Genomic DNA, 12,565 nt, shown 5'->3' on the forward strand with positions numbered 1-12,565 from the left:
AAAATAACTTCATTCTTCGTTGTCAGAGAGTATATAAATCCCACCACAAAACTCACTGACAGTAGCACAAGTGCCAGGTCAAAAGACTTCTCAGTATGCAACGTGAATATATCGACATGAACAGTGTTACCTGATATGAAGCAGTCAGCTGAACACAAAATTTAATGGTAGCCACTATGATTACTGTCTCCAAACTTGGTATTGACATTTTGTAGCCATGATTTTTGAGGCCAGCATACAGATGAAGTTGAGCAGCTGCCTCATCAGAGGTAACACTCCCCCCTCATTTTTCTCATTGCAAACTAAGAGGTGTATTAGAACTTGCTTAAGAGATTTTTCAATGGTACACTCACCCTTTGAAAAATATCTTTCAGTCCTTTAACTTTGTTAATACATAATTTTACTTCTTAGTGAGCAGGAATTCATTAGAGAGTTTTGAACATTTTTTTCCACGGATTTTATTTAATTCACTTAGATACTCTTGACTTGCATAATGCTGCTAATCGTAGGACAAAATGCAGGTCTTTTGTTCAGCTCCTCTTTGGAGAATCATATTCCACGAATGCTGTCATTAGAGGTTGTACAGGACACTTATTTGGGAGAGTAAATAATCCAGTAATAACACAGCATCTCAGATACCCTTTCTTCTTAATGCCATGATATGGGAAGACAGAATTCCATCAAGGTTTTCAGGTAACAATTATGAATTAAGATTCTGTCACATTCTACTACTACCCAACACCCTTATAGAAGACATACATAAAATGTCCTTTAATTTTATGCACAAACTTCAAGTGTTTTAGTGAGTTATACTTAATTTTACTTCTACTAACATACAAATACATGACTGTAGTAATGTATGCATAAATTTAAAGCATCACATTGCAGGTCAACTATGTTGATGAATACTTAGACATATATTCTCTGCTCTAATTTTCATATTTCCACAATGGACACATTAACATTCTTGTGTTTCTTTTTTGTAAATATATTTTATATAACAGAGTCCATTTAAATGTAAACAAATATTTATACACAATATTTGGGAATTTGGGCATTGTTCTTTCCAAACTACTTCCTGCTGGTAAGAGGCACTGTCATGGGGGAATTCAAAGAAGATTCAGAAAGCCTGGCTGTAGTCTATATGGCTGCTTTGTCCAGCTGTTTTGAATGTAGGATCACCTCGTACTCAGTTTCAGGGTGTTTGGCTTGATCAAACCACATTAGTCTGGAAGGAATCCACTGCTTTTCATTTACTGTGGAAACAAAAGTATAAATCCTTTTCCCCAGTAACTTGTCCTTGAACTTAAATTTTGGAGTCAAAGCATATTTTATTTAATTTATTATTTTACATGTCAATCCCAGTTCCCTCAGCCTCCCTCCTTCCCTCCCTCCTCCCCTCCCTTTTACCCTCTCTGCCCTCTCTCATGCACTCTAACCACCCTCCCCTCCCATCCCCCCAACAAAATTCAATATGTAGGGGAATGCCATCCAGCTGTAGTCATGTAGATCTGACAGGTCGTGTAAGTAGGGACAAGGGTTTCTCTCCTGTCTCTAGATTAAGGCACTTATCCCTCTATGGAGGATATGTTCACAAAGTTCTTTTATGCTCCAGGGATACATCCTGGCTTCACTGTCTGAGGTCCCTTAGAATACTCAGACCTTCTAGCTGAGACCCATATTCAAGGGGGCCCAATTCAGTCCCATGCTGGCTTCCCAGCTATCAGTCTGGTGCCCCTTAGCTGCTCCTTGTTCATGTAAGCTGTCTCTATGTGTTTCTGCCACCTTGTATTGTCATTTCCATCTGCATCTGGGTTCTAGTTAGACTCAGTGTTTATGTATGGGTGTTTGTTTCCAGTAGGCATTAGTTGAGGGCTCCATGGAGAATTTAGTTTGATCTCACTCTCCTGGAAGGGCATTTATGATAGCCTTTCTACAGTAGCTCAAATGGTTAGTTGGGAGCAGTCTTGTAGTTCTGTAGACATTTATTAAGGTTCAATTTTATCTTCAAACAAATATTGGCTCCCTCTTTTATGTTCTCTCTCTCTCTCTCTCTCTCTCTCTCTCTCTCTCTCTCTCTCTCTTTCCTGTCTTCTATTCCAAACGAGGCTTAAACTTCCTGGTCGCACATGTTTTCCTTTCCTCACCCTCGTTTTCTCCTACTTCTCCTACTTTCTCCTACTTTGTATATATGCTAAAGATGGGAATTGCCGGGTCCTGTTCTAAACTAATTCCCACTTTCCTGAGGAACCGCAATACTGATCACTAAAATGGCTGTAGGAGCTTGCACTCCTACCAGCAGTGGAGGATTGTTCCCCTTTCTCCACATCCTCTCCAACATGAGTGTACATTGGTGTTTCTAATTTTAGCCATTCTAGCAGGAGTAAGATGGTATCTCAAAGTTGTTTTGATCTGCATTTCCCTGATAGCAAAGGATGTGAAGCACCTTCTTAAGTGTCTTTCAGCCTTTTTGATTTCCTCTTTTGATAATTCTTTCTTCAGTTCTGTACCCAATTTTTAATAGGGTTATTTGGTGTTTTGTTGACTAGTTCTTGAGTTCTTTGTATATTTTGGAGATCAGACCTTTGTCGGATATAGGATTGGTGAAAATCTTTTCCCAGTGTGTCCTTTGCCTTACAGAAGCTTCTAAGTTTCAAGAGGTCCCATTTATTAATTGAATCTCTCAGTGACTGTGCCCCTGCAGTTATGTTCAGGAAGTGGTCTCCTATACCATTTTGATCAAGGATACCTCCTACTTTCTAAGAGGTTCAATATGACTGGATTGATGTTGAGGTTTTTGATCCATTTGGAGTTGAGTTTTATGCATGACGACAGACATGGGTGTATCTGCAGTCTTCTACACACCCTCATCCAATTGTGCCAGCACCATTTGGTGAAGATGCTGTCCTTGCCCCATTGTATAATTTTAGCTGTTTTGTTGAAAATCAGGTGTTCATAGGTGCGTGGATTAATATCAGGATTTTCGATTCGATTCCATTAGTCTACCGGTCTTTTTTTATGCCAATACCAGGCTGTTTTCAGAACTATAGCTCTGTAGTAGAGCTTAAAGTCAGGAATGGTGATGCCTCCTGAAGTTCTTTTATTGTACAGGGTTGTTTTGGCTATCTTGGATCTTTTGTTTTCCCATATAAAGTTGATTATTATCACTTCAAGTTCGGTGAAGAATTGTGGTGGAATTTTAATGGGGATTGCATTGAATCTGTTGATTGCTTTTGGCAAGATTGCAGTTTTTACTGTGTTTATCCTACCTATCCTAGAGCATGGGAGATCTTTTCATTTTCTGGTATATTCTTTAATTTCTTTCTTTAGAGCCACAATGTTCCTATTATATAGGTCTTTTACTTGTTTGTTAAGCATCACACCAAGATACTTTATGTTGCCTGTGGCTATTGATGAGGGTGATGTTTCTCTGACTTCTTTTTCTTTCTCTTTGTCATCTGAAAAAAGTAGGGCTACTGATTTTTTTGAGTTTATCTTGTATCCTGCTAGTTTGCTGAAGGTATTTATCAGCTGTGGGAGATCCCTGGTAGAGTTTATTGGGTTGCTTTTGTAAACTATCATATCATCTGCAAATAGAGACAGTTTGATCCAATTTGGATCCCCTTGATCTTCTTTTGTTGTCTTATAGCATTAGCTAGAACTTCTAGTATGGTATTGAAGAGATATGGAGAGAGGGCAGCCTTGTCTTGTTCATAATTTTAGAGCAATTTGCTTAAGTTTCTCTCCATTCAGTTTGATGTTGGCAGTTGGTTTGCTGTATATTGTTCTTATTATGTTTAGGTATGTTCCTGTTGTCCATGACCTCTCCAAGACCTTTATTATGAAAGTGTGTTGAATTTTGTCAAAGGCTTTTTCTGCATCTAGGGAGAGAATCATATGGTTTTTCTTTTTTTCTGTTTTTTTATATGGTGGTTCACGTTGATAGATATTCATATGTTAAACCATTCCTGCATTCCAGGTATGAAGCCTACTTGGTCATGGTGGATGATTTCTCTGATGTAGTGTTGAATTCGGTTTGCCATTATTTTATTGAGTATTTTTGCATCGATGTTCATCAGGGATACTGGTCTGTAGTTTTCTTTCTTAGTTGTGTCTTTGTGAGGCTTGAATTCCAAGGTTATTGTGGCCTCATAAAAAGAGTTTGGCAATGAACCTTCTCTTTCTATCTTGTGGAACAGTTTGAGGAGTAGTGGTATTATTTCTTCCTTGAATGACTAGTAGAATTCTGCACTGAATCTATCTGGACCTGGACTTTTTTTGGTTGGAAGGATTTTGATGACTGCTTCTATTTCATTGCTGGTTATAGGTCTATTTAAGTTGTTTGTTTGTTCTTGATTTAATTTTGGTAAGTGATAGTTATCCAGAAACTTGCCCATTTCCTTTGAATTTTCAATTTTTGTGGAATACAGATTTTTGAAGACCTGAAAATTGTCTGGATTTCTTCTGTGTCTGTTGTTATGTTCCCTTTTTCATTTCTGATTTTGTTAATTTGCATCTTCTCTCTGTGCTTTTTCGTTAATTTGGATAAAGTTTTGTCTATCTTGTTGATTTTCTCAAAAAACCAACTCTTCGTTGCATTGATTTTTTTGTATTATTTTCCTGGGTTGTATGTTGTTCATTTCAGCCCTCAAGTTGATTATTTCCTGGTGTCTATTCCTATGTAGTGAATTCGCTTCTCTCTGTTCTAAGGCTTTCAGTTGCGCTGTTAATCCTCTTATGTGACTATCCTCTATTTTCTTCATATGGGCACTTAGTGCAATGCACTTCCCTCTTAGCACTGCTTTCAAGGTGACCCACAAGTTCGGGTATGTTGTATCCTCATTCTCGTTGAATACTAGAAAGTCCTTAATTTCTTTCTCTATTTCTTCTTTGACCCAGAGTGGTGCAATTGCACATTGTTTAGTTTCCCATTCTTGTGTTTCTATCTTAATCTATTTCTTTTTTGAAAATGGGGAATCTCAAACAATGTGAGGTGTAACTCTAATGCAAAAAGTGACTTTTTGGAATCCAGTCTATATGGAAATATACCTTCTTAAGTCTATTCACAGACTTGTGTGAGATAGAGAGATATCTTGTCCTGCCTCTCACAGATGATGGGATCAACTTAATAAACATCCTTGGAGGACTTACCATCTCCAATGACAAAAAAGATTGATAGGAGATGCAGAAGAGTGGAATGATGGAAACCAGAGCCCAATGTAAAAAATAAACTGCTAAAAAATAAAAAGGGTTAATAATCACAAACAATTAATAACCCTTAATATCAATGGACATAATATAAATAGAAGAAATAAACTGGCTATTTAACTGGGTATAAAAAGGAACCTTCTTTTGTTACATACATGAAACACACCTTAACTTAAATGGTTAATTGCTACATCATTGTATAAATTTGTGACATAATTTTCTGATTACTTTCACATAAGAAAGAAGCTATCAGAGGTATGAAACTAATGAAATGGGCTTGAGAATAAAATTTCCAAAGGAAATTGAGAAAAATGTTTCATATTCATCACATAATAAATCCAGCAAGATGAAAGTATCTAAGTATCTATGTCCCAAAAACGACATCAACCACAATTGTAAAAGCAAAAATATTACAGCATAAATCACAAACCATAGCCCCCACACAAATTGTAGGAGATCAAAACTCCATCTCACTATATGACCCGTCTTCCATTAGAAAAGTTCACAGAGAAATAAAAAAGTAATCAATGTTTTGATTCACATTGACCTAAGAAGGTCTATAGAAAACAAGAGTCTACATTCTTCAGTGTATGTAATGTCATGGAACAATCTCTAAGACTGTCTAAATACTCAGTAACAAAGTAAAGGTAAATAGATACAAAAATGAAAATAACCCCTCAAATCTTAAGTTATTACAATGGTGACATTAAGAATTCAACAACACAAATTACAGACATTTCTCAAACTCATGGAAATTACACAAAGCACAACTGAATTACAATGGGTAAATAAAGAAATTATGGAAAACATTAAAGATACCCTAGAATACAATATAAAAGAATACACATCTTATACACAAGCTTATGGAACACTATAAAAGTAGTTCTAAGTAGATAGTTCATAGCACTAACTGCCTCCATAAGAAGTTGCAGATGCAAATAACAGGAAATTTCAGACAAGCCTTGCTAATGAACATTGATGCAAAAGTGGTCAATAAATCACAGGCAAACCGAATACAAAGCACATAAAATTTATAGAACATGATCAAGTAGTTTTCAACACACACACACGGGATGGTCCAACATACATTTTTTAAATGTAATCTACCATATAAACAACTTGAAAGAATAAACCCAAATGACCATCTAACTGGATCCTGAAAAAGCTTTTGAAAATAATTCCACATCCCTTCATGATGAAGGTGTAGGTAATATCATGAAATGAAGGATCATAGCTAAACTTAGTAAAATCAAGTACAGCAAATCATCATCAAACTGAATTGAGAGAAACTCAATAATATTCCCCTAAAATAAGGAACAAACCAAGGTTGTTCACTTTCTCTGTACATATTCAATATAGTATTAGGGGTTCTAGGTAGAACAATAAGACAACAAAGGGCGATAAACTTAATACAAATAGGAATATAAAAAGTAAAATTTTTGCTATTTGCAGCAATATGATAGCATACACAACCCTACCAGGAAACACTTAAAGCTGATAAACATATTCTCTAATGTAGAAGATACAAGATTAACAGAAAAAAGAAAGTAGTTCTCCTACATATCAGTGAACAACAGGCAGAAATTAATCATGCATTACAATAGCGAAAACAACACAGAGTATCTTCAGGTATCTCAAACATAACAAGTGAAATTCATGTAGGACAAGAGTTTTAAGGGAAGAAATTAAAGAAGATAGGAGAAAATGCAAATATATTCTATAGTTTTTAAAGGTAGAACCAGCATAATAAATATGGTATTCTTCCGCAAAGCAATCTACAGTTTCCATGTAATCCCCATGAAAACTCCAGCACAATTCTTCACAGATCTTGAAAGAATAATAATCAACTATATATGGAAAAGGAAAATGCTCAGGATAGCCAGAACAACTGTGTGAAATAATGAAAATAACAGAGTACTCATCAACACTGGTATTTTCTTCTAATATAAAATGACAGTAATAAAAACAGCTTGGTATTTACACCAAAATACACAGGTGAAACACTAAAATCAAATTGAATACCCTGATATTGATCTATGTAGCTGTGGCATCTGATTTTTGACAATGATGCTAAAACTATGACACGTAAAGAGAAAGCATTTTGAGCAATTGGTGCAGGCACAGCAGATCAAAGGAACGTCCTTAATGACCCCAAGAAAATATTGGATCAATATAATGTTGTCCATTTACACAATCAAATATTTCCCAGTGGTAAAATCAATGACATCATGAAATTTGAAGCCAGTAAATGGAACTAGAAAAGCACTCCTGAGTGAGCTAATGTAGAATGAGAAAAACAAATAAACATGGTGTTTATTCACTAATAAATGGATATTATATGCAAGGCAAAAAATGACAACCAGTCTCTTAATCCACAGCACCAGAGAACATAAATAACATGGTGCATCTTAAGAATACATGGATTGCCCTTTTTAATGGTAAATGGATAGATTTCTTAGCTAAACTAGGGGTTAGAGGCAGGTGATGGAAACATGAAGGATCAGTACTTTTGAGTTGAATTATGGATGCAAAGGGAGAACAATGAGATAGATACCTTGATGGAGATGGCTAGCTATTATGGGGTTATGGAGCAAACTTGTAAGTACATAACTCCACAGAATCCATAAGGATGATCCCATTAAAACTGGACATCTCCAATAAGAAGGTGATGAATACCCTAATTCTCAATGGAATACCTTTATGAAATAAATGATGAAGCAGATACGAGATTCACAGTCAAGAACTGGGCTGAGCACAAGGAGTTGCACGGATCAAATAGCGTTTTTTTTTTTTTTTTTTTTGAGCATGGGCATGGGTCTTGACTGGAAAATTCACATGTATAGTTCCCTAACTTATGAAAATTCTCAGATGCTAGACTCACTGCTATGGAACTCCAGGACGGAACCAATACAAGCCCCATTCATATGGAAGATGGATTGTTGCATGATATGATTTTGAGATCCCTAGCAGTGGAATCAGAACCTGTACATGGGTTTTTTGAACCTACTCCCGATGCCATTATGCCTCACCCAACATTGATGCAGAATCAGGGAACAGAAGTACGTAAACAAGGCCACTCAATATATAGCAGCAAAAATAATATGTATGCATGAACTAACTTTAGCCATTATGTGAACTCCAAGTTAAAATCTGTTCCACAGTACAATCATTATTGCCAGTTGTCACTTGATACTATGAATAAAGGCATTCAGATACTAGCAAATCTCATATATTTTGAAGATGGCACATTAAGAAAAAAAAGTTTCATATTGGGAAATGGTGCACAGCTTTGATACTAGCAGTTTGGAAGCAGGTGCAGGCAGATCCCAATGTGTTTGAGGCTAGACTTCTCTACAGAGTGAGTGTCAGGATAGCTTTCAAAGTCACAAAAAAAAACCTCTGTGTTCAAAAATCAAATTAAAAAAAAAAAAGAAAAGAAACAACTCACATTGGAACCACTGCCTTATCTAAGAAGTTTACCATGTAACTCAAGGAAGGTGACAATAGCAAACTTACTCTTTGATGAACATCTCTGAAGACCTCATTTCTTATTTCATAGTCTTACTTTTGAGAGAAATAAATTCTTTTAGCATGTTTTCCAGATACTATATTCATTGTGGTGATGTACCCTTGATTTTTGTAATGGTGCCAGTTAGCATATAAACTTCCAGAACTCTGATTTTATCCTGATTGGGAATATCATCTTTCATGTACAGTGAAATTCAAGAATATGCATATCATTTCCTTATGAGAGTAAATTTTCCATGAAAGTTCCTCATCCCAGATAGTTGCTGTGGTTAGACCCATGATGTGGGCATAGAGAATCTCACTAGGGTTTCCAGATAGCAATGATTATATTAAAAAATATCACAGTATAATACATCTCCTATGTTAGACATATTCCATCCACTTATGGCTCCTGTAAAAACAAATGTCCTTTAAATGCTGACATTTTTCCTTATAATTAAGTCTTCCACAAAATATTTATATGGTTTAATATTGTAAATACAATATAATCAATATTTCCCCATTCTTTGTCATCAGCACTATCTCCAGATAACGAATCACTCTAATCAAATATCATAATTATGAAATTATGAAAATTATTAGGATGCTTAAACAGTAGATTAAATATCTGAAAATGGATGTTTTTCATATATATATATATATATATATATGGAAAAGCAAGAGGCCTCCATACTAAGAAAGGAACTAAAAGAAGCTTAGGGATACTGATATTCCTAACAATAATATTCACATTGAAGAGAACTATTTGTTACTCAATAAAATTCTGTTTGGCTTAAATAAAATTATATTCCAAATATAGATGCCAATAATGCCATCATAACAATATATATTTCTATACTTGTAAATTCATGTCCTCGTCTATGCATAATTTCCGTTACAAAGTGATATATACAGTCTCAAGTAATTTTTTATCTGTATTTGTTGCCTATTTTTCTTACTTTTTTATTCTTTTTTTACATCTTTTTGCACTCTGAAACACTTTCCAAACTTTAACAAATATTACTACCTCCTGCACAATTTTTTATCTAATTTAGTCTTATATATGTCTTATTTGTAACATCATTTCCTATTCCTTTGTTCAAGTTTTTCTTTTTTCTTTTAAATATCTCCCATTAATAGAGCTAAATATTTATGTCATTGGTGAATTGGAAGTTAAAAAAATTATGAAGGCATGCCTATTCTTAATACTTTGTAGTGGAATACCTGAGGTTTGGTGTATATATTAGGCATCTTATTTGACATATCAGTATGTACCAACAAAGATTAGAATCAGGCTTATTTCTCAGGGTGAAATGCAGAAGAACAAGTGGATACCATTATGTGACCATTTTCCCTTAAACAATTGAATTAGGAAGTAATTCTTGAGTGTACTTTTCATTTCTGTTGTGGTCCACCTAAAAATTAAATTCATCTTAAAATAACAGGCTCAATTATAATTATGTGGCAGCTCTTCCAAGCTGCCACAAAGAAGAATTAACAATGTATAAAATCTGTCCATCGTATTCCATATCCAGCCAATATAAATTGGGAAGTGATTATATAATTATAGCTGGGGCAATGGGTAGCATAATGGATAAGTAATGTGAATGACAAGTCTGGCTTAAGAAATCTCAAAAATAACTAGGTGTAATTTACTGTCTGTCCATATATATGAAGAAGGCAATGTAATATTTCAGTATACATCTTGGAGTGATTCATGTTCTCGGTTAATGTAGTATACCATATCGTCTACTAGTATCAACCCAGTACTAACACAGATAAAGAAAGCTCTACAATATAGATGTAATATTTTTCAGAATCCCAGGATTACCCAGGATATGATCCATGTATCACATAGAAGAGACATCTTCACTTGTCAGCAGTCTCTCTAAATATCTTTTTTAGCAGATAAGACCATTAGTCTGTAAGACCGTGCATAGTGAAATATGAGACAATTGAAGTTTATAGGCTTGTTTTGGAGGGACAACCCAGCAGGATGACACTAAGGAATTAGTGGTTTGATTTCATTTAAGTAAAATGATAGTAAAAAAGTCAAAGGAACATTCAAGGTCTTGTCTGCCTTCTGTATGCATGACATCTGGAGTAATAATCTATGTCTAAGTTCTCAGCATTAAATTTTAATGGCATAGTGACATGTAAATTGTATAGTTACTGTAAATTGTTGGTAGCTGTAGGGTAGGAGAAAGAAAATTAATTATATCTCACTTATCTTGGTTTCCTTAGTATGGAGTAAATTAGGATATATAGTTGTAATAGATAGGTGAGTTACTTTAGAATATGGAAACAAATAAAATTATGACAGGCTGTGGGATCAAAGCTGTTGCTTCGAAAATGAATTTGCGTTTAATCTGCACATACCAGGAGCCCAAGAGTGAGGTGGGAGCTTAGATATAATGTTTATCTGAAGGTATTATATTATATATTACTGTGTTTTACAAACTTGAATTGCAACAGAGTTAGAAGTTAATTGTCCAAATTAGGCCAAATTAGCCTTTTGGCATATAACTTTTCCCAAATCTGGGTACATCACATCACTGAATGCAATCTGTAAAATAACTTTTCATAGACAATTGATGGTGAATGACTTCTTCCAGCAGAATTAAAATTCTGAACTAAGTTATTTAAGCTTTCATAGGTTTCCAACACATGTTGCTTTTGCCATTATTACATTTGTTGGTGTTTTTATTATTAAATGTTAAAATTGAGATTGAAACCTATCTTGACAGGCAGAAATCATGGAATACTACAAAGTCACAACTCACGGTATGAGAGATTTTTTTTTCTGTATTGATAAAACCATGAATGTAACTGTGAGATGATAAACAGGAAACTGAAGTGACTAAACGATTTATGAAAAGTTATTTTTGAGGAGTGAGAATTTTCAGGGTGCTGCTTCCCTATGTAGGGATAATGGAAATTTTAGACCAGAGCTTGGGCCTTATACGTAGTAGATCATAGGCTAGGATAAGCTAGTTTTGGACTGTGATAGGGTTTTGGGATTGAACCTGAAACTGAAATTCCCGAGGAGAGACTAATGGCACTGTTTTGCCTCATGGTACCTAAATCTTTTACACCTTTTCTAGACTAGATAGGTATGGATCTTGGATTTGTTCTCCTCTACATTAGCAGTTACCAGACCTATTCCTCCTGATGTACAAGACGAAATGTGCCTGCTATTCATGCCAGTGAATATGGACAACAAATCTTCCTCAAAATGTCTGTATTTGGAAATCAGAATATGACTATTGTTTATCCTTTGCTTTGCCATCTGCAACACTTGCCACTCATGTCTCTTCACTCTGATAAATTTTTTTCCAATATGAAATGTAAACCTGACTATGATAGTGTAACCAGTAGATTATAAATCTCACAAACGACATTACGATATTTCTAAGGGAAATCAGAAGTGTTTCGAACTCGAAAATGTAACAAAAGAAATTCAGTGATAGGACAGTAGGGGAAATATATTTCCCAATGCACAGAATTACTTGTTTGTAAATAACAATGTTTTTGGTTTCCATAAATTAATGCTGCTATAAAAAGCCTCATTTGTAAATATGATAACATATAAAAGTATATTCATTTAATTGTTATTTTATGGCTTCTTATATCAGTGAATATTTTTTCAACCTTAATGTACATATGTACAGCCCTAATTAAATTAACATTATATTCATTGTTATTTGTCCTTTCTTCCTTTTGTCATTCTGTCCATGTTTCTTTTGTATCTTTCTGCATTCTTAAACATTCTATACTTTTTTTTACCTATTACACATTTTCCATTTCTACTTTATTCTTTCTATCTTTTTTCGTTATCTTTGTTCAAATA

This window comes from Phodopus roborovskii, unplaced genomic scaffold, assembly GCF_943737965.1.
Source record: "Phodopus roborovskii unplaced genomic scaffold, PHOROB, whole genome shotgun sequence".
Classification (NCBI taxonomy): Eukaryota; Metazoa; Chordata; class Mammalia; order Rodentia; family Cricetidae; genus Phodopus; species Phodopus roborovskii.